Source organism: Pteropus vampyrus, unplaced genomic scaffold (assembly GCF_000151845.1).
Source record: "Pteropus vampyrus isolate Shadow unplaced genomic scaffold, Pvam_2.0 Scaffold55, whole genome shotgun sequence".
NCBI classification, from domain to species: Eukaryota; Metazoa; Chordata; class Mammalia; order Chiroptera; family Pteropodidae; genus Pteropus; species Pteropus vampyrus.
In genome coordinates, this window is record NW_011888836.1 from 3,186,850 (window position 1) to 3,210,146 (window position 23,297).

At 36.7% G+C, this 23,297-nt stretch overlaps 1 protein-coding gene and 1 pseudogene across 4 annotated transcripts in view; one reads left to right on the top strand and one right to left on the bottom strand.

Annotated features, from left to right (window-relative positions):
- The window catches only part of ZNF521 (zinc finger protein 521), a 269,739-nt gene that overhangs the window by 181,881 nt on the left and 64,561 nt on the right, over window positions 1-23,297 (top strand). The gene's annotated exons all lie outside the window — the stretch shown is intronic.
- LOC111739928 lies at window positions 22,081-22,199 on the bottom strand (annotated as a pseudogene).

Consider the following 23,297-nt stretch of genomic DNA (forward strand, 5'->3'; position numbering starts at 1 on the left):
AACAGAAAGCTCTGATTAAACTTCTACGCATATGCCTGCCTGACTCTCTCCTACCCCGTTGCTCACTGAGCCCTAAGGAAGCACAGGTGGAGGAAAAGACTTGGAAGAACCTATAAAAGTTTAGTGCAGCCTGCCAGCTGAACACCTAAAGACTCAATACTTCCCAAAAGAGCCTGGTCCAGTGTTTGAAGTTCTACTTAAAGACTGAATCATTCAGTCATTCACTTATTTACTCAACAAAGTTATTTAAATATTGAGTAAATGAGATACAGAGATAAAATAGAACGTTACCTTTCCTCAAGGTAATAATAATAGTTATAATATAAATCATTGAAATGTACTAAATCACAAGGTATTATGCGAAGACAGAGAAGTGACTGCATGGGCATGCCTGAGAGGGTCAAGGAAAGCTTTGTAAAAGAAACTTCTGAGCAGAATCTTGAATAATGAGTACAGGTTCCCCTAGGAAGTCCAGGGGAATAGAGTATTTATTCAGAGAGAAGAGTATGTCTAAAGCATGGAGTTAAAAGACTAAGGGAGATACTAGATCATCAAAGACCCTCTTTCCAAGGCAAGGTAGTTGAGTTTTATTATGAGGACAGTGGAGAGGTTTCCAAGAGATTTTAACCAGGAGACAACATAGTAAGACCTGGAACAAAGTAGAGAATGGGATTAAAAGGGTGAGACACCACATGCAGGGAAATGTAAATAGCCCAAGAGATTTAGGAGAGGGTCAGAACTAAGACTATGGCAATAGAAATGGGAAAGCAGTGAAACTCAGAAATATTCAGAAGTTACGACTCAGCAGGTATGGGAGATGAAGGAGTCTCAAGATGCTCTAAACCTGTCTCTGAAGTTTCCATCCACTAGTCCACATAGAGAAAAACAAATTCTTCTACAATGATAAAGTCTTTGTATATTTTACTGCAGCCGACATGCCTCTTTTCTTGATTCTCTTCCAAGATCAACATCCACTAGTTCCTTCAAACTCTACTCATATGTCGTGGTTTCAAAACCATCATCACCTCTCCTCTGAGTTTGTTCTCTAGCCTGTGCTCATTCATTCCTCATCTGGTTTATGCCAGGAACTCTGTCACTGATTGAAAATGGCAAGATACGCTGAGTATATCTCAGATTGCTCTTGGTCAGTAGGTAAAAGGTAAATTATCAATAATCACATGCTCACCATTATAAAGGTTTTAATGGAAGTGTCTGCAGAGGCCTGGTTCTCAGCATTTTCTCTGGTCAGAACATAGCTGATATCTGTGACTTACACCATCAGTTACCATGGCTCACCCAGGTGGCACTGAGTCTCATGGGTACCATTGACTCATCTTTCATCATAGACTATCACCATGGATGTGAGTACCCAGGACTGGGGCATATCTTCCCTTCATCTACTTGCCCCCAACTCCTTGAGAATCAGCCAGGCAAAGGATGCAATGAGAATGATATACAAAAGCAATCAAGTTCTCAGTAGAAATGATGCTTTATGGGAATTTACTTAGTGATGTGTAGATGGAACATATGGGAGGTTGGCGTGCTAAGGGGTGCACCAAGAGAGAAGACTAGTTCTTTCACCTATCCCAGCCCTTGGGCTGGTTTAAACATCAATCACTATAGAAGCCTATATTAGCAATAAAATGTAGACTTCCTTTAATAAAATTATTGCTTTTGTAGATATTTTATAATGATAATTATGAATTAGGAAAGAACGTTAACCTTATATTGACTTGTTATCTGGTTATCAGAGAAGATTTACATGTGTTCTTACCATTTGATCCTCCTAGTAATTCTATGATGAAAAAATCATGTTGTACCCACCCCACAACACACACAGCCTTCCTCTTTGGCTGGCCTAGCCATCACATCATGGAGGTTCCATGGTAGCACCAATCCTTGCTTCCAGTTACATGGAGGGTCTGCGTCCTCTCTTAGGTTCATCAGCCAAGCGGACAAATACCTGTGTCTTACAGTTTAATCTGTTTCCTGGGGACCAGAGAGTACACTACATTTGAACACGTGGACTACATTTGAACACTTTTTACCTTAGAATATAAATTGTTTTAGTGGCTTGATGAAGAAGAAAAGAAGAGTTCTTTCAAATTAGGAAGATGTGATAGATGCTATTCTTCTGTACATTTGTATAATGCTCCAAGTTCATTCAAGTAAGCACGCTGAAAAAGGGCACAGCAGAAGCTGGTACTTATATAAATAATGAATTTGTTGTTTTATTTATGGCATCAAGCTCTTAGATTTGCTGAGGGATAGTAGTCTTAAATAATTGTATCTTTTATGCATCTCTGATGTTAAACATTAAAATACTGTGTCCTTTCAATTTCTCCTTGATCCCTAATTTATGACAAAGGAACAAGATTTTTTAATTCACGTGTTCTTAAAAACAATCCTTCATTGACCAAAATTTATAACTCAAAGAAAATCATTATCTTACAGTTTCAGAGCAGACATAGCTTCCTTTGATAGTATAGGTTAAAGGTGTCTGGAAAAAAACTGAATATTTTGCTGAAGGGATTTTTAATTTCTCATAAAGACTTTTCCATTGACCTACTCTGTTTCCAGAATATTTTTATTTAAAAGAAAATAAGGAAGGAAAGGGTGGAGAGGAAGAGGAAGGAGGGAGAGAAAAGAACAGAAGAGAAACTTCATTTCTTTGAAAAATCCGTAGACCTCAATGAACATAAAACAGATGGCAGACATGAATGAATTGTGACCAAAAGCTCTGAACTTCATCCCAATTCTAGACCACAGGAATATCCATTCCCTGGTGAGCCTCCTATCTGTACTCAATCAGGATAACTAAGAAGGACATAAATAGTCCTGTGCAAATAATTATGTTGGGTCCATTTATGCCTCGCATTCATATATGCCTGCCTAATTGAATCGAGTGTTTAATCCCAGGATTCATTATCTATTTCCCTATCTAAGTCTTTTTTCCCATTTATATTTAGCACCCAGCTGTCCCCTCCTCCAAATGGTCAACCGTAGTCCCGTAAAAGTCTTGAGATTGGCCTCCCGAACCCTAGCTTTGTGCAGCAATATTCTCAGTAGGGGGCAGCTGGATCTTGGTGTGTCCCTGGTACTGGCTTAGAATTGTTAAAGAGAGCAAGCTGCATGGAGATGGGGGAATGGAACTCAGCCCTTCCTAGCAGATATTCCAGGTAGAGCCAGGTAGGCTGCTCAAGTCAGGACAGGGCACCACTGCCTTTTGTAGTAATAGTCAGAATAAAGCAATGAAAAGATCAGTTAAAATGCTTGCTGGAAGTTATTGATAGAAAAATTCTTTTTCTGCACGAAAGATTATAAACAGAGTGTTATCTAAAGATGGATTTGTTTTAATTTGGCATTGATGTATTTGATACCTGGTAGGATCAAAGAAAACAGAATCAAAGGGAGAAATACAAGCAGCCCTGCTTCTCTGAATATAGGCCTCTTTTATAGATATAAAATCTCAGGACTAGAGTGCTCAAATTTATTTGTACTGATGTTTGTTTAAAGATCAATATTAAATAAATTGGTCTGGAAGCTATAGTCATAAAGCAGCTGTCGAACTAATGTAATCCCACAATGCCATTTTGTCTACTGCATGAAACCTGGTTAACTGTGTACTTCTAATAATGTGTGGAAATCTGCTGAAAAAGAAAATAGCTGAACTGGATTTTCTGAACTTGGACTAAATTGCAATTGAATGTGAGGGAAATTTAAATATATATATATATTTATATATATATAACTGCACATATATTTGGTCCCTTTCAGGCTGATACTTGATTGATTTTCATGGCCAAGTATCAAGGGTTCTACTAACCCACGACTTTCTTCTACAATATGTAAAAATGCCTCTTTAGACAATGTTATTAAACCTTAATATAAAAGATAAATCTCAAAACCCTTGTTTTCACTTGTTTTGTTAATTGTTGGTGTTATTGCTGTGTTCGCTCTTATTGTTGGCATTTGTCGGTTGTTTGGCATATGTTGATTGCTGACTTTGCAGTTGTCTTGTTAACTGTGCACTGGTATGTATTGGTATCTTTAAAAATCTCAGATTTTAGAATATTTGCCCTGCTCTGTATTCTCTAAAGATTCAGAAAGGAGAAAACCAAAGCAGAAAGAATTATGGTTATGTATCTTATACATGATGTGTAGGTAATCTTTGAGCATCTAGTTTTGTTTTGTTTTTCACTTATAAACACATAAGATATGGCTCCTGCCATCAGGAGTATAGACTCCGGTTGCAAGTCGGGGACGGGACATAAATATACAGAGATGATCACAACATAATGTAACATGGATAAAAAGTCATATGAGAAGGATAAATTTTAGAGACTCTAAGAATAGTACTATATTATATCACTGAGTCAGCAAAGGGGAAAGAGGACTTGAACTGGGCTTTGATCTACCCAATTTTTTGGTTAGAGAAAGGAGAACTAGAGAATGACATGGTGTAAAAAGTATTAGTTATGATTAAACTAGCAAAGTAGCAAGGGTTATAAAAGTGAAAGTTGGTTGTTTAATAAAGGTGTTTTTTATAAAACCACATAATAAAGTGACAAATTGTTTTTTTCCAAAGAAACCAAAATCAAGGTATAAAATATGCCCATATTTCATATATTTCTCCTTCTATATTTTTTCTAGTTTTCTGTAGAACTTCCTGCCTATTTTCTTTTTATCTAAATGCTTTTTATATCTCCTGGCCCTAAAGGACGCCTAGAAGGGCATTTTCACGAATGACTTATATGACAACTGTGAGAATTAAGCAACTTTTTTTTCCCCTGGAGTCACTTATTGTTCATAGCTTGCTTGGGAGGGTTGGAGAACGTGGTGATTAGGGAAATCGGCACTGGAGTCAGATGATGAGTATAAATCCAAGCCTCTCTGCTTGCCAGCTGTGTGACCTGGAGCAAGTTACTGAACCTCTCAAAGACTCAATATCCTAATTCACAAAGTGGGAATAATAGTAGTAGCTAACTGACAGGGTTATTTTAAGGGGAAAAAAAACCATTTACCATCAGGACTGGTACTCAGTTAAGACTTTGTAAATGAGAACTATTGTAATCATCTCCCTTTCTAAAAAGTTTCTCCATGTTGTTATATCTTGAAATGTTTCATTTCTACTTTCTGTTTCTGTCCATAGCAGCAAATGGTATGTAAACTGTGCAGTTTTCAAAAGAACTGTAGAATTTTCAGAAGATTAAACATTAGAAAGGAATAAAATGGACCATGTTATTAATCTGAAAAAGTTAAATCCAACCTATGGGGAAGCTAGACTTTACAGTGCTATTTGTGTTTCTGAAATCTCTGAGAGTGAGTTTTAAATAGTTGTAAATGTAGGAAAGCATTTACTCTTTTAAATTTTTAAACCAAGAACTCCTTAAACTCTTTGTCCTTTCTCAAAAAGAGGCTGTTGAGGATTACAGTATTGGAAGTCAGGATTTGTCATTTGGGCCATTTATGCTCAGTGACTGATTCAAGCTTAAGTCAAGTGGAATTTGTCTCTTGAGCACTTCTACCATTTAAATATGAGTGAAGTGACATCTAATACCAGGGAGAAGAGGTTTGTTTTTGTTTTTGCTTTTTGTTGTTGTTATACTTTTACCATAAGCTTTGCTCACTATACAGGTTTAAAAATTGTAGATTGATAATACCAAAGAGACCTAGAAACATCTTCTCTGTTTTAAAAATCTTAACCCTGAGGAATTCAGGACTCATTCTTTCAATAATATTGATGTAAGTACTTGGGTAGATTCATGGGCGCCAATAAGAGGAGGGAGACGTGGCAAAGTGAGACTGATATTTCTCTTAAAGGAGAGCTGGTTTTGTATGGTTAAGAAAAAGCATAATGGACAATGGCCAAAGAAGCCCTGCATGATATTGAAGCTTCAGTCTTATTACAAAAGTCAGGGTTAGCTTCAAGCACAGTGTGGAAAACTATGTCCACGACCAGGGCTACAGAGATAGGATTTTTCAGCATGAAAGGGTGCAATCTTGGAGGAGTTCCACAAACAATCGTCTGCAGCCAGCAGATCTCTTGCATGCTGGTGTACTTACTTACATATGTGGGTCACACAAAGGGGAGAATGGAGCTCTTTGTTCCATGTCTGTGGGATAACTGGGTTTTGTATGATATAAACGGGGACTCAGCACTGCAGTGGATATTTTCTTGGGCAGTGTGTAGGGACAATAGATCTTTAGCCTTTATCTTAAGAAGAATTCTAAAATGACTCTTTCCTCCTGTGTTTTCTTGTTAATCAAAGGCTAACTTTAAATTTTGAAGATGTTTTCATTTGAATAGTTTCAATAAATATCCGCTTTCCTCAACTTCAAGTGTTTCAGCTTTGCCTTCTTTGATTTATTTTTCCCCTTGAAAGCCTTAATCATGGGTAGCTAGGTAGCAAAGAGTTGCATTTCTTCTTACCTGGGTTTCTTCTATCACTCCAGAATGTTTTAAATATCCAAAAGTGATTTTAGTTAGCATTTTGATGTAACATCTTTAAAGATACATCTGTGTGTATCTAGTTTGTATATTTCTACTTTCTTTAATAAAGATATAAAACTTAAAATGGTGGCTGATTGTACTGAATTATTACTCTAAGATAGATTCATCAAATCTCCCAGCTGTATAAGACAGGGCTTACTAATGAAGTTCCCTATCAAAAAGAAAAGCCTAATTTTGATTTGGCTTAGGTAATGAACTTCTTTTTCCTGGTGTGATTATCTGCATGGGGTGGCTAAAAGAGTAGCAAGAGAGAGAGCGCTCACAGAAGCATTATGCAAAATGTCTTTTGTCTCTTTTTGCTGGGATATATTAAATTTTCAATGTAGTCTATGTAATATAAAATTATGATAATGACTTTTGGCCCACTGTGAAGGCAGCTTGCTGGTCCTGAGCATGTGTGTCTGGCTTGAGCACTAGGATACACTGTGGGAGTTGCCTTTTCTATTAACAAACCTCTAGATACCTAATGATGAATTTTCTTTCACCAAATGTTCTCCTTTTGTCTAAAATACAAGCATTTTCTAAATTGCTTTTGAGAAAAACAAGAGAGGCAGAGAGGTCTATGGTACTAACAAGGGATATTGAAACAAAGCAAGGGATTCAGTTAGCATCCTTCTTGTAATTATAAACCAGCCAAAAGGTGGTTTCATGTACTAGTGAAAATATTTACCATCTTATTGGTATAACTGATTGCATCACTTAGTAAAAGGACAAATTGAACAATTGCTTCATAAAATGTTTCTATTTTTTCCTGCCATGTGAAATTCAGTGGTTGAATTTATTATAGAGAGTTGTAGAAACTTTCAGTATCTATCGGTCCTTCCCATTGGGGGCAGAAAATGTTTCTTTTCCTTTTTTTAAGTTCTTAAATAATAAAAATATATAAAATAATAGAAATTTCAGTTTTTTGTTATTTAGCAAGTTATCTTAAAACTTTTTAAAGAAATTTTTAAAAACTATGTATTTCATGTTACTTTTAATTTCGAAATGCGGGTACTTATAAGTAATAATGAAGGTTACTCTTCATATAGTCACCACTGAAGGCTATCAACTTATTCTAAACAACACTGATTTTAATTGTTTTGATTTAATTGTCCTCGAAGTCAGTTTACAAGAAACACAAGAAAATCCATCTCATTACCTTATAGTCATCTCAAACACAAGAAAATCCATCTCATTACCTTATCTTTTCTTGATTTTTCATCTCTTTATTCCTGAAGGCAAAAATATCTTCCTGAAAAACAAGACTCTGGCTTCTTGGTAGTTATGACTGACTTCATCTTTTATTATCAACTTGACATGATAATAAATTTGTTTAGGATTTCATTGTTATTAGGGAAGTTTCTGTGATGTCACAAAGCATAGATATGATATTTGATAGAAAACTAGCTTTGGGGAAAAACCTACTCTGTAAGTGTTGGAAATGCTGAAAGACGAGGACCCAAAGTGTGGAAAATATAATGTAGAGTATGTGTTGACACTAAATCTGTCATTTCAAAGTTTTGTGAGACATCAGTGCTTATTAGGTTCTCTAGTCATGATAGTTTGTGTCAAGGGAAGGTCAATACCAAGTATATTTGCATATCTATTGATAACAATGTGAACGTCTTTAACAGGTGTAATTTTGTTTGTAGGCAGATTAATAACTTTGGAACTAAATTACCATAACCTATTAGAATAGTTAATTAGAATTGCTTTTAAAAACTAAACTAAAGGACACATGTGAAATAGGAATCTCTTAAGTAATTGTCTCCTGAATTTTATGTCTGGAATTAATAGAAGCTATTGCAAAATAAGAGATAAAGAATGCTTCTACCTTTCTTAGATACTAAAAACTTATATATAATTTGTAAAAGAAAAGCTACTGTAAAATATCTATGAAAATCTAGGAAACAACCCACATATCCATGCATTAGTTAAAATAGATGGCAGTTTTGTGATCAATTACCTCTATTTTTTTCTTTCTTCTGGGTCTTGCTGTCTCAAGGTTCCAGTCTAAGACTTGCAAGCCACATCTGTTCCATGAGAGCATTGTGCTCCTTGTCTGCAAAAAAGAAGTCCCCGAACCTCTTGAGGTAGGCAGTGAGGAAAGAAGGATTAAGAATTAAGTCATGTATTAGTTAGCTATTATTCCATTGAAGGCTGCCAATAATGAGGCCAGTTCCAATGACTTTATTTCAATCAGTTTTACTTGGAGATGAGAAATATTTTCTGAGTTTGGACACCGCTGTGGCAATTACTTGATCTTTTTTTTTTTAAAAAAAATTAATTTAAAAAATCAGTAGTAATGTGTCTGAATAACCTAGGTGCTGTGCCTGGTGAGTTCCTGTGCTTGGGAATAGCCAGAGATGGATGAGAAGACTTGAAAGATCTAGGAAATTAGGTTGGTAAAGTCAGAACCATGTCAGTCTGGTTTATTTGATGAGGTGCTATGCCTGTGTGACTGCTCTGCTCCTGTAGCCAAAAGAAAAAAAAAAGATCCTTTTTGGTCTAAGCTCATTCTTCCATATGTTCTCTTTCTGGTGTTATGGGGGAGGATGATGGAAGCAGCCCTTTAGGAAAAATGCTTAGTGTTTTAAGCAACACAAGATGATGTTTGCCTAATAGAAGGACAGTTCTTGGCAGCAAATTTCTATGTTTTTGCCCTTAATTTTGTGTCTGTATTTTATCAGCTAAGCCAGACAGGCGCAAATGAGCAAAAACTTCCTAGCACATGGAATGCTGGAAAGTTACACTGGTCACCTACAGTCAGTGGTGATATTGTTTTAGAGAGGGTCATGGCACTATAATTGGAAAACGAGGGCTTATTTTATTTATATTCATTAGAATCTATTGCTGAAAAATCTGAGCACAGAGTAATCATTTACAGATAACCAGAGAGGCAGAGAGGCTTTAAATTAAACGCACCCTAACCTATGGACAATAAACACTCTCCTGGAAGCTGACCAGAAAATCCCAAGTCAGATGACCAGTAAACTCTGAGCCTTTGCAGACTACAAAGAGTGTAAATCCTGCAGTAGAGGTACACACAGGGTTCAGTCTCTGCCAAAGGGCAGTAAGTCATTTGCTTCATAGTGTCTTGCCAAATCGAAGGCTTTTCTTTAGTCGTGGAGCCAGTGAGGGGACCCTTGGACAGGATTTCAGTTTTCTGTGCCCTCAGGGAAAATGGCTCCCAGGGGATTTCCTAACTTTGAAGGAATATTTCATTTCCCAAGATCTTGCAAAGCACACGGATGGCGTTCTGTTAAAAAGCGTTGCATTTTCTAGCATAGTTTGGCAAGCACCACAATGTCTTTTGTGCTCTTCAAACATAAACACCAAACTTTTTCCTTAAGTCTTTTTGTGACACAAACATGCAATTTTTCATTTACTAGTCAGAGGGTGCTGAGAACGAAATTCTTCAACTCCAATCAAAACATTTATCCAAAGAAGCTTAGGCTGCCATTTCAATATAATGTTATTGTGGTCACCAAGAGCTCGTACCCATTTAATTGCTGGAAGCACATGTCATTGTCAAGCTTTCAATTTTCTTTTCTTTTGATCTGCTTCTTAAGAGGAATCGGGTCAAGGCAAGGTTCAGTTTATTGGGCTCCTTTGAAGATTTTTGTGGAGAAGCAAGAGTGCCTTTGCATTTGATTTAGTTCATCTCACTGGGTAAACATCTGAATTTCTGCTTTTTCTCACTTAGCTTAACTCTGAAGTAGTAATTGAGTCTATTTTAAAGCACAATGTTTGAAACAGGTCTTCAGTTTTACTTCCACGTGTGTGCATCTGTATGTATATCAAGGGTAATTTTCTCCTACGAATCTTGGCATCACGCAGTAGCATGTGAACTTTGTTTCCTACACTAAAACGTCTTTAGGAATATAGCAGAGTCGATAAAAATGCCCTCCCACCCCTTTTTCCTCGTTGGGAGCTCTATCTTAAAGGAATCATTTGTTATTCTTATCAAAATGGCACTAGCCTTCTCCTCTCTGTCTCCCCATGTGTTGAAAAATGTAGCCATTATTATCTCCCCCAGTTTTATGCATCTTCCAGATGATTTAACTGAACTGATGCTATGGAGGATATGCTGACTGGCACTTTTCCCATGCTTAATGTGTTAACAAAAGCCAATGGTGTCAGTTTTAACAGTTTTAGCTAAATTCCCACGACACTCTTAACAAACGCTGAAACCTCTGCCACGTCTTACCCTGACAGATTCCCTGCCGTCACTGCACACTTAAAATAAATGTCATCCCCAATCAAAAAGTTCACATTTGCTCTGACAATATAATTTGTTACTTTGTTCCTGCTTTATCTCTTTCTTTGGCACAGCCGTCTTAGCCGAGAGATGTTACTTTCCTTCATATTGGCTGCTATCCTTTTTGTTCTTCCAAGTATCAGGGTGGGATCAGAAAGGGAAGTTAAGAAGAGACTGCCTTTTCATTTCATTCCAGAACAGATAGAAATTTGGACTGTATGATTTGATGAAGCAAATAAGATGTAAGTTATGAGCTGATACCATAGTCACTCAAAGTCACCCAAAACTAGGTCACCCAAAGACCTAGTTTTGCTTAGCCAAAGCACTTGTAAGTGGAAAGAAAAGAAACATGGTCACATAGAAAAATCTTGGACTCTGGAGCACACCCAGGCTAGAGTATTGACTCTCTGTGTAATAGGCAAGTCATGTAACATTTCTGGCCTCAGTTATCTCATCTGAGAAAGGGGTGTGTGAAGACCAAATGAAGTAAGACCAGTAACTAAAGCACTCAGAAAACGGTAGTTCTGCCTCCATTTTTCTCATGCCTCCATTTTTCCCAAAGGTTCTGGACTGTATGACACTGTATTCTATGGGACAGCTTCCCCATGTTGACTTTTTATGCATAGCCTTTTGCCAGATTCCTTTGCTCTTAAGGACTACTGGTCTTTTTTATATTTCTGGCTTGGTGGAGGCACGTGGAATGCTCACTTAAGAACCCAGATAGTCATACAAATTCCTCCTGGGAGAGAAGGGAGATATATTCAGAAAAATATGCAGCCAAAACCCAACCATATTGTACACTGTACTTCCTTGCCTGACTGAAAAGGGCTCTCTAGTGCCTTTCGGCCAGTTAGATGGCCAGGCAATGTGGACTAGTGGATACTATGCGAGAGGAGGCCAGTCTCTTGCCACCAACTTTCTACATGGACATGAGGTCAAGTCAGTTTTCTTTTTTCAACCTCAGTTCCTCACTTACTTGTTATGTTAATCAAGGCATTGAATAAAATTATCTTTAAGGCCCTTTTGGACAAAATTCTTATAATTTCAAAGTATGGAAGCTCTTTCACACACAACTATTATTCTTTCATCAAACATTTTTCGTTCATTAGCTTACAGACAGTCCTCAGACTTCTAAGCTAATGCTTTATCTATGCAGTCAGCTCCTTTACTCCTGCTTTTCCTATGCTCTCCCCTCCCCACCCCCACCCTCTACTTTTTCTCAGAGAATAAGAGAGGTGGCTTTCACAGCAGCTGGTTAATTTCCCTGGTTTCACACTACTGTTTAATGATCCGTTTCTCGTGTGCCACCTCTCTCATCTACTGAAAGATAGGTACAAAGTGTACCTATAAAAATTAGAATATGACCCAGGGTTATCTTTTTCTTTTCAGATTTTGAACCTCGAAATAACTTTCTAATGTTTATTTTCCTTCACAAATTCTTTGGAACGTGTTGAGGTCTCCGACGCCCTATGTTTGTAGATGCTGACAGAGTAGATATCTTTAATGCACTCAGTTGTTTTCAGAGCAGAGATGAATCCCTGAGAGGTATCATCCCCCCAGCTGGACCATCACATGAACCACGTGAGAAAGGCTAGGACACTGTTACCTTGGCCTCTCCGGAAGTCCCTGACACTGTTTTGTGTCTGATTCTAGCAGTAGAGCCCTCCACCAGTGGATAAGGATGTCTGTGTGGAAAAATGGCCTGAGAAATTGATCAGTTGTAAAATGGAGTCGCTAAACAAGGGCTCATGGAAAGGAGAATCCTGAACACTTCCATTAATGGAAAAGGATTTTTTATGCTTTTAGTGAAACAGTGCTGTGTAAAGAAAAATGGGCTTGGGGTCAGATGTCCTCAGGATCGAGCCACTTTGCCACTTATAATGAACACGTGGCAGATCTCTTATCCTCTCCCAGACTCAGTTCCTCAACTGTTTAATGAAGAATTGGGCTCGATTTTGTCTCAGTTCATCCCCAATGAGGTTGAGGCTTATTGCTGGGGTTTGTGGGGTGTGGGCACGTTCACATGCTCACTGTCTGTCCGTTTGTCTGCATGTCTGAAAAGGGGTGGGGAAACAGGAACGGAAGACTTGATTTCCTGCCGGTATGTTCCTCTGAGCCAGTCAGAACAGTCAGTTCCAATGAAATCGTGGGACCACTCTTCATACCTGTGACTATCTGCTTAGTGTAAGGTCTAAATGTGGTAATACAAATGAATTGGCCATTACGAGCGAGACAAATCCTGATAATGCAGTTAGGAACTGTCAGAGGAATCCTCCCAAGAAACGAGAACAAAGCTTGCAGGGGCAGCCTTTTTCCAAATGTTCCAAATCCAACAGAAGAGGAGACCTTTGCCCAAGGTGATACTGGGAGGCAGGGTTTAAAGATGCCTACTCCATCATTTACACTTGCTAGCCTATAATTTTTTTTTTCTTTTTTTTGGTTTATGTTTTAAAAGAAAAGCTATTTGTACTCATGCCACACACTGTTGCTGTTCTTTAGTACTGCTTTGGTAAGCAGTTTTTAGCATGGATGTTTTTGAAGACAGTTATAGATTTTGAATGTTTTAGGAAGACACGGTCTTTCAATTAAATTTAAAAAGCATCATAAATGGATCATTTGTTTTTATAAACGTAATTAGGTTTGGACTGGACCGTGATGTGAGGAGACTTAACCTAGGAGTCAGAGAGAGATAGATGATAAAGATCCTTCTGGAAGGTCAGAAGTCACAAGAGTGGGAGCCGGGCCTCCCCGCTTAATTTTCTCTAAGTTCATTCACATCCCTCTCTGTCCAACGACCACATTCCTAGGCCTCACTGACCTGCACATGTGCTGTTCTGTTTGGTTTCACAGTTAGAATTGATATTGAGACTTTCTACTTGAAATTTAACATTGTGGAGTGATCTATTGGTTGCAGAGAGCATTTCATCATAACCTAATACATATCAGATAGTTTTATGTTTTATTGTTAGACCTGAAATCAAGGGATCTGGGCTCTAGTGCGCATGTCCCTGTAGTCAGTGTGGGACAGAAGAGAAAGGATACCCAGTGGTTAAGGACACAGACTCTAAAGTCAAAACTGTACTACATCCTGCCTTTGCCCTTCTCTGGTGTGGCTGTGGGTAAGTCACTCACCCTCTCTAAACCTGAGCTTCTCCTTAGATGAAAATAATAATAGTGATAATTGATAATAACGATAATACCTCAGAGAGCTTTTGTGAGAATAAAATAAAATAATATATGCAAAGAGCTCAGAGCAGTGCCCAACAGAGTAATTACCCAACCAATGTTGGATTTATCGTAGTCATCGTCATATTGTTAACACTTAGCCTCTCTCCCTCTTCGTTTTCTTATCTGAAAAATGAAAAGGTTGAACTAGGTGATCTGAAGATTCCTCCATCTTTAAAGTTTATTAAATTATTGTTGTAAAATATTGACTATATAGAAATATTTTAAACAAATGGACATAAATATAATCTTATCGAATTACTCTCTCCTTTCTACATTTACTACATAGAAATGAGAATCTTCTTTCTATGGAAACTGTATATCCAGAAAAAGGAAATACTGAGAACCCTACTACTTTTTTTTTATATCATTAGGAAATTCATGGTTCATTGCTTTTTTAAAAAAAATCTTGTTGATTTATGTGAAAGGGAAAAAAAGGAAAATTTCTATCTGTCTACTTTAATTTTCTCTGATTTTTGGTTGAGTAGCAATAATATATTTTATCTTGTATAATCTTTCAAAACCTTCACATTTTTAACAAGATCCTACAGATGTTTATATATTATACTGAAATATAATATTGACTAAGCTGACATATATATTAAAAAGCAACCAAGGAATAAAGGGTATTGTTTTGGTGTATAAATCAAAAATAATACAGCAACTGGTCTTTCAGTGATTAAAGCTGCCTTTCCCTTTAATAACTCTCCTAAGAAACAGGAAATGTAATTTCCCTACACCTTTCCTGGGGCTCTCCAATCAGCTAGTTCCTCTGGGGGTTCCCTACTGTATATTCCTTCATCAACATGGAGTCCCCCAAGGGGCCCACACACACTCTGTTAAAATTAGCTGTGTTCCACATTAGTGACAGGAGCTGAGTATTCCTCAGAGGGGTACACAGTTGTATGGTGCCGCTTCCTGTTTGAGCAAAATCATATCTTTAATTGCAGAGAATTTTTTTCATTACCTGTTAATTGATAAATCATGCTTGCTCCTGCTGCTGTAGCTTGTGTAGCAAACCTGATCGTGAGGCAGTCTCTGGCCCAACTCCCATTGTCCTTGCACCCCAAACAAAAAGGATCAGAAGCATCATAGCCAGAGAAAGAAAACAAGCAGATTGGATCCCTGAGCAGTAGCCTCAAGGAGTTGCATCAAAACAAATAACAAAGCCGTATATATATATATATATTAAAATAAATAAGCTATTTAACATGTTTTCCTCTCCTTTCCCCTTTCTTTTGTCATTCTTGTCCTTTTATTCATGTTTATAATCTGAGTAGCAAGAGGCCACTGTCTTGGGAAGAACAGTAAAAATCCTGAGTATAGTGAAATAATTTAGCTGATAATTCCCCACCGTATAATTTTCTACGCTTCCTGCTAGCTGACCTTGTGGGCTCCTGTCAGGTTGCTAAGGGAAATCCAGCAGGACTCCAGCTCTCTTCCTTTACTTTTAAGAAGTATTACAGGAGAGAGTGGTGTGTTTGTGGCAGCTTAGTTATGGGGCTGCACGTTCAGTGTTTCAAATAGCACCGAACACCCCTTCCTACCACTTGCATGGATCTCCCTCCACTCCTCTTTCAATGATAGCTGTAAGATGGAGAAATTGCCGCAAACTGTTGAGCTGGAATTGTGAGCTTGATGGATGTCATCAAAATGTGGCTTGATCCCTTGGGGCGTGGTCGGGGGCGGAGGCTGGCCACGCTGAAGACATCTAATGGAATGCGAAGCCTTTTATCTCGAAGATGTCAATCTTAGTGCAGATCGGGTTGAATGAAAACCTGCAACCACTGAACTGAAGGCTGTTTTCAGAGTTAGAATGCACACAGCCCCACTCCTTTTCTGTTCGAAGCCCTCTTCCCATATCCTCAGTCTTTCTGGGCTGAATCAGTTTCGGCTTGGGCAGGCAGAGCTAGGCATAGTAAACAGATGGGGATATTGTCTTTATCATGACGTTCCCAGACCAGGCAAAAGTTACCCTGCTCATTATGAGTGGGACGTAATACACCATTGATTTGTGTCCAAGTAATTCTCAGGTAATTATAGGCCATCGATCTAACTAAGCAGGAGCTATGGCGGTTGTATTCTGCAAACCTCATATTGCCTCACACCTGGCAAGTGCAGCACCATTGTATTAAAAGATCTAGAACAGTTTCTCCCTTAAGTTTCTTTTGGCCACAGGGATAGGTGGAAACTAGGATGGTTCCAGAAGTCTTTGGGAAATATCATGGATGTCATTTGTAGTCTATATGCAAGCCTTGCTCTGTAAAGTTCCCTCTGATGATACACACAAGGTAGGGCAGCTTCCTGTTTGTGGCTGCTGCTTATGGGCCGCCAACAATAAGACAGGAATTGCATCAGCTGGCTGGTTTTGTGTCTCAGCTGTCACCAAAAGAGTGTAGTAATATTCCTGATTAAATGTCATTACTCTGTGGCACAAAAATGGGAACACTGACATGATTTTGGATCTGTTCCTGTTAAAATTCAGCAGTAGTAGCAAATGATGTCTGCTGTGGATTAAACACAGCTATTTTTGAGCTATATTCTATTGGAGGCTTAGAATTTTTATCAATAAGTCTACATTTTATACCCATTGAGTCCCTCAGGTCTTTAACTGAAGTATAATAAAGTACCTTAAGAAATAGAACGTAGAAAACTTCTGTTCAATCAGTGGCTGCTGCCGACTCAAAATAATATGGTTAATGTCTCAGATTAAAATAAATCAATGATAGTAAAAGTTGGTTAGGTAGCAGTAGGTAAAATTGTAGGGTGAGAAAAATAAAGGGTTGTTTTTTTAGATGCATTTATTGAGTATACCGTTACCTGATTGCCGAATATTCAGAATATAGCAATATAGATCTGTTTAGACACACAGTAGTGTCCATTACTGATGAAAAATGTATTACTTGTGTCATATTATATTTTGGTGGCCTCTATGTCTATAATAGGTTGTAAATTTATATGTGGATGAAACAGGGAAAAAAAACGTGGACTAGAGGAATTTTAAAAGTCAATTCTAAGATAGTTATTTCTCTTTGCCAGAATTAGAATTACATCATTGCTAAATCTTAGCCTCAAGAAAATAAACTATAAAACCTGATCATTTGTCTACTTGCAATTCCTTTGGCTGATTACAAGTGCGTAGCCAGATGGGAGCAAACAGAAGTGGTGAGGAGACATTTGACTCCTAACCACAAATGCACATAGAATCTATATTATGGCCATGTTAATACATTTATCTAGATTAGTACAATAAATTAGACTGTATTTTACATCATTGGTAGATGGCATTATTTATTAAACTCTACCAAGAGACCTTAAAATGGAATATATGAAGCTGCTTCTTCAATTACAGATGCTGTGTCCACTGACCTGGCATTTAGTAGATGATGTGATATCACTTACTAAGCATGATTATGAAACAAAAATATTACCTATCCAAAAGGACCAACACACCTCTTGCTTTGGGAACTCGGTTAATGCTCTGTGTATATTCCACCATAGAATAGGTGACTCTCTCATGTTGGGTCAGACAGTAAAATTTACACTCCCATTTAGCATCTGTATGTTTCCAAATCAGGGCTTTGTCTCCTCCTCTTGCTAGATAAGTTGAAACATTGACAGGCAGCATGTTCCTTTTTTTCCCTTTTATTACAGTAATTTATAAGATATTTTAGCTAACAGGAGAACGGCCCAAGGGGGCATTCTCATGTTAATTACCAAATGTGGGCTTGTCAAAATCAAATAGCTCCAGGAATAATGCAAGTAGCTCTGCATCATTATATTGTTTGGCCCTCAACCCAATATTAGCTACTTTTGAAAATCTGGGTTTATTAGGCTTTTAAATTTAAAAGAAGAATCACTACCAGGGGCCTTCAGAAGAATCTAAGGCACTGTCAGTAGCTCAAGAGTTTAATGTAAATGACATTAAAAAATAGTTTCATGTAACATTCTTAGGGAAACATAAAACAAAACGAAAAAAGAAAACTGTGCCTGAGATTAAAGTATTTATTTTTTATCTTTACTAGCACTCTGAAATTGAAAATTATTTTTTAATATATGATTACTTTAGGAGTGTACAACTGCTCTTGTTTTATTCCTAAACATCCTTCCATGTAGTACAGTCATCAAGTTGGCAAATGTAAAGAATTGAAAAAGTTAGAAGTTATAAAGCACCAGTATAATAGACATAGAATATATAATATATAGATATATATTATTGTTTGTTGAGTAACATATTTTCAAAGCTATTCAGAGATTTGTAGTTTGGGATAAAGAGTTACCAGTCTTTGATTGGTATTCTCTTTTTTCTGTATTTGGGATCTCTTGCATTTTTAAGCCCAGAATCTTAGGTAAAGAGAGGAAAATTCATGTTTGTTTCTTTAGAAGTACCTTTCTTTCCAACTTCTGCCATGTTCTTACCTGCATACAGGAGTAAAAGTAGATGACATTGGTGACAATGTCAATGAAGGACATAAGTAAGCAGCTGGTGATATCAACAAGAGGTTAAAAGTAAGATTTGCTAGTCTAAGGTACAATGGGGATAATCCTCTTGTGGATAATCAAAAGTTCACTATATATACAAGTGAGAATTAATTAGAGAAGTGCGAACTATTAAAATACTAGCTAGAGGATATTACTATAGAGGCTGCCGTGAATCAGAACTTAAATATTCAGTGCCTGGTGTTTATTCAACAAGCATTTATTCAACACCTACTATATACTAGACTCTGTGCCAGATACTAGGTATATAAAGACAGATACAACATAGTGATCCCCTAAAGGAACTTGGGTCAAATGAGGATCCAGATATGCAAATGAACAATTATGTCACTGTGTGGTATTTGTCTTATTGGAGCTATGTACCAGGGTCAACTGGAGCACAGGAAAAAAATCATAAAGCTGCCTGCAAAGCTCAGAAGGCTTGATCAGGAAGAGAACTCCCTAACTGATATTCAAAGAATCAGCAGGAGTTCGCAAGGCCAGAGAAGGACTTTCCTGTTCTTGCAAAACTTCTTGGATGGGATGAAAAGCTTCAGGTGGACAGAGGCGTGGAATCTATCAGACTATTATGGACCTTGCATGCCAAGGAGTTTAAATTTTATCTTGCAGCCAGCCCGTGGGTTTTCTCAAGCAAGTTTAAGCAGGAAAGTGACATGTTCAGATTGTCTTGTAGCAGGGTTATTCTGGCATCAGTGTAGATTGAAGGGGCAATATTAGAAGCAGAAGAGTAGTAGAGAAGAATTCTGTCTGCTGTACGCTTGCTTCCTTCTGGATCTTTCTGGCTGCTGCCACACTTTTCTGATGACGCTATTCATTTTTCCTCATAGGTATGCCACAGACTTAAAAAAAAAAAGAGAGAGAGATCTGTTTTAGATTAGGTTGATTTTAATATTTTTATTTAATAGACTTTATTTTTAGAGCAGTTTTAAGGTTATAGAAAAATCGAACTGAAAGTACAGAGAACTTCTTATACTCCCTCTACCCAACGCCATATCCATATTCCCCTATTATTAACATCTTGCATTGGTGTGGTTTATTTGTTATGACTGATGAACCAATATTAATACATTGTTGTTACTTAATAACAGTTTCACTGCCCTAAAAATCCCCTATGCTCCTATTGATCCCCAGCCTCCTCTCTTGGAAGCCCTAGCAACACTGAGCTTTTTACTCTCTCCATAGTATTGCCTTTTCCAGAATGTCGTATAGTTGGAATCATGTAGTATTTAGCCCATCAGATTGTCTTCTTTCATTTAATAAGGCTCCTTCATGTCTTTCGATGGTTTGATAGCTCATTTCTTCTTATTTTGGCATAGTATTTCATTGTATGAATGTACCACAGTTTATTCATTCACCTACTGAAGGACATCTTTGTTGCTTCTGAGTTTGGGCAATTATGAATAAAACTGCTATAAACATCTGTGTGCAAGTTTTTATGTGGACATGTTTTCAAATCATTTAGGTAAATATGTAAGAGAGCGATTGCTAAATCATATGTTAATATAGTATTATATTTAGCTTTGCGAAAAACTATCAGACTTTCTTCTAAAAGAAAAGCTGTACCATTCTGCATCCCTGCCAGCAAAGAAAGAGAGTTCCTGTTGCTCCACATCCTTGTCAGCATTTGGTTTTGTCAGTGCTTTAGAATTTAGCCATTTCTAATAGGTATCTAATGATATCTCATTGTTCTTTTAATTTGCAATTCACTAATGACAAATGATGTCGAGCATCTCTTCATATGATTTTTTTGTCATCTGTAGATCTTCGGTGAAGTGCCTGTTCATATCATTTTCCCACTTTTTAAATGAGTTTTTTTTTTGTTTGTTTTTGAATTAAAATTTTTCTTTGCATGTTTTGGATATGGTTCCTTTTCTCAGGGAAACATTTGCAAATATTTTCTCATAGTACATGGCTTATCTTTTCATTCTCTTAACATTGTCTTTAACAGAGCAGAAGTTTTTTATTTAAATGAACTCCAACTTACCAGTTTTTTCTTTCATGATTGTTCTTTTGTTCTTGTGTCTAAAAATATATTCCCAACTTTCAGGTACCTGCATTTTCTTCTCTGTCACCTTCTAGAAGTTTTGTTTTTGTATTTTACATTTATTCTATGATTTATTTTGAGTTAATTTTTATGAAAGTTATAAGGTCTATGTCTGGATTCTTTTTATTTGCCTATGAATTTTCAGTTGTTCTAGCACCATTTCCACTGGATTGCCTTTGCTCATTTGTCGCAGACCAGTTAACTGTATTTGTGTGGGTCTATTTCTGGGCTCTATTTTGTACTTTTGATCTATTTGTCTATTCTTTTTCCAGTACCACACCATCTTGATTAATATAGCATTAGAGTAAATCTCAAAGTTGAATAACGTCATTTCCATGACTTTGTTCTTCAATATTTTATTGGCATTTCTAGGTCTTTTGCCTTTTTATATACACTTTAGATTTATTTTGTTGACATCCACAAATTAACATGGTGATATTTTGACTGGGATTGCTTTGAATCTGTAGACCAAATTGGGAAGAACTGTCATCTTCACATCTTCCTATACATGAACATGGAATGCCTTTTGATTTATTTAGATCTTCTTAAGTTTTCTTTTATTAGAATGTTGTAGTTTTCCTCATATATATAGTTAGATTTGTATCTAAGTATTTCTTTTTTTTTTGAAACTAATATAGTGTTGTGTTTTTACTGGCAAATTCTAATTGCTCATTGCTTGCATGTAGTAAAGCAATCGAATTTCTATATTTACAATTTTAACCTTGTAGCCTGTGAACTTGCTACAATCATTTATTAGTACCAAGAGGGTTTTATCGTTGTTGTTGTTTGTTGTTGTTGTTATCATTGATTTGGGGGGATTTTATCTATACACAAAGTCAGTTTTATTTCTTCCTTCCCAGGCCTTTTTTTTCTTTTTTCTTTTTTTTTCTTTTCTCTTTTTTTTCCCTCATTTTCCCCATGTTGTACTTAATATCCCCATAACTATTTTATAACTACCAATTTGTACTTCTTAATCCCTTCACCTTTTTCACCCAGCCCCCCAACCCTCCTCCCATCTGGCAGTCACTAGCTTCTTCTCTGTATCTATAAGCCTGTTTTCATTTTGTTTGTTCATTTATTTTGTTTTTTAGATTCCATATATAAGTGGAATTATATGGTATTTGTCTTTCTCTACCTGACTTATTGCACTTCGCATTAATACCCTCTAGGCCCATCCATGTTGTTGCAAATGGTAAGGTGTTTTTTTGTTTTTTGGTTTTTTGGTTTTTTTTTTATGGCTGAGTAATAGTATTCCATTGTATTTATGTGCCACATCTTCTTTATCCAATTGTTTATTGATGGGCACTTAGGTTGCTTCCATATTTTGGCTATTGTAAATAGCACTGCAGTGAACATAGGGTTGCATATATCTTTTTGAATTAGTGTTTTGGTTTTCTTTGGATAAATACCCAGAAGTGGAATTGCTAGGTCATAAGGTAGTTCTAGTTTTAATTTTTTTTTTTTTTTTTTTTTTTTTGCAAGGCAACCCTTGGTTGACCTCACAGATTACAAGGACCTTGTCAGCTTACAATACCTTATTTTTTTATTTTTTTACGCCTGCAGCACCTGGTCTTCCTAGGTGGTCTCCCATTCAAGTACTAACCAGGCCCGACCCTGCTTAGCTTCCAAGATCAAATGAGATCGGGCTTGTTCAGGGTAGCATGGTCATAGACTAGTTTTAATTTTTTGAGGAACCTCTGAACTGTTTTCCATAGTGGCTGTACCAAATTGCAATCCCAGCAACAGTGCACAAGGGTTCTATTTTCTCCACATCCTCACCAACACTTTTTTTGTGTATACCTTTTCTTTCTTTCTTTTGTCTTATCGTATTAATCAGGACTTCAGTATGATGTTGAAAGGAGTGTTGAGAGGGGACATTCTTGCCTCATTCTTGATTTTAGGGAGAATACTTCTAGTTTCTTACGATTACTAAGAAGTTAACCATAGAGTTTTTGTAGACATTATTTATGGAATTGGAGAAATTCCCTTCTATTCCTAGTTTGGTGAGAAGTTTTATCATATATAGGTATAGGATTTTGTTAAATGCTTTTTATCTTTTTATTTGCTCATATTCTTTTTCTTCTCTAGCCTTTTGATGTGGATTGCATTAATCGATTTTCAAATATTGTACTTAACTTGTATGCCTGAAAAAATTTTACTTGATTATAGTGTATAGTTTCTTTTCTACATTGTTGGATTCAATTTGCTAATAGTTTTGAGGATTTTTGTATCTATGCTCACGAGATATATTGGTCTGTCATTTTCTTGGAATAACTTTGTATGGTTTCGATATCTGGATAATACTGGCTTCATAGATTAAGTTAGGAAATGTCCACCCTGCTTCTGTTTTTTAAAACAGATTATAGAGACTTAGTATCATTTGTTCCTTAAATGTTCAGAAGATTCACTATTCATTGTTTCACATAGATTAATATTAGAGATCATATTTGGATTGGGTGAGGTCGATTTTGTTTTAAATTATTTTTTTAATATGTGCATTCTCATAAACTCACAAGCATGACTATAACACTGTACGTGTATTTTCCTCTTCCAAAATAAAAGTTTCATTGGAATAAATGATAGCCACACTTAAATGATATACATATTTTCTTAATGCAATAAGTGTTTTTCCAAAAATCAACTTTTTGAAAGTAAATTCATATTGTTGGCTCCTCTCTAAATTATTTTGGATCTTTAACAGGACTTTTTTCTAATATAGTTTTGTATTTGTGGTTAGACAAGCTTCTTAAATTTCCACTTTCCCTAGTTTC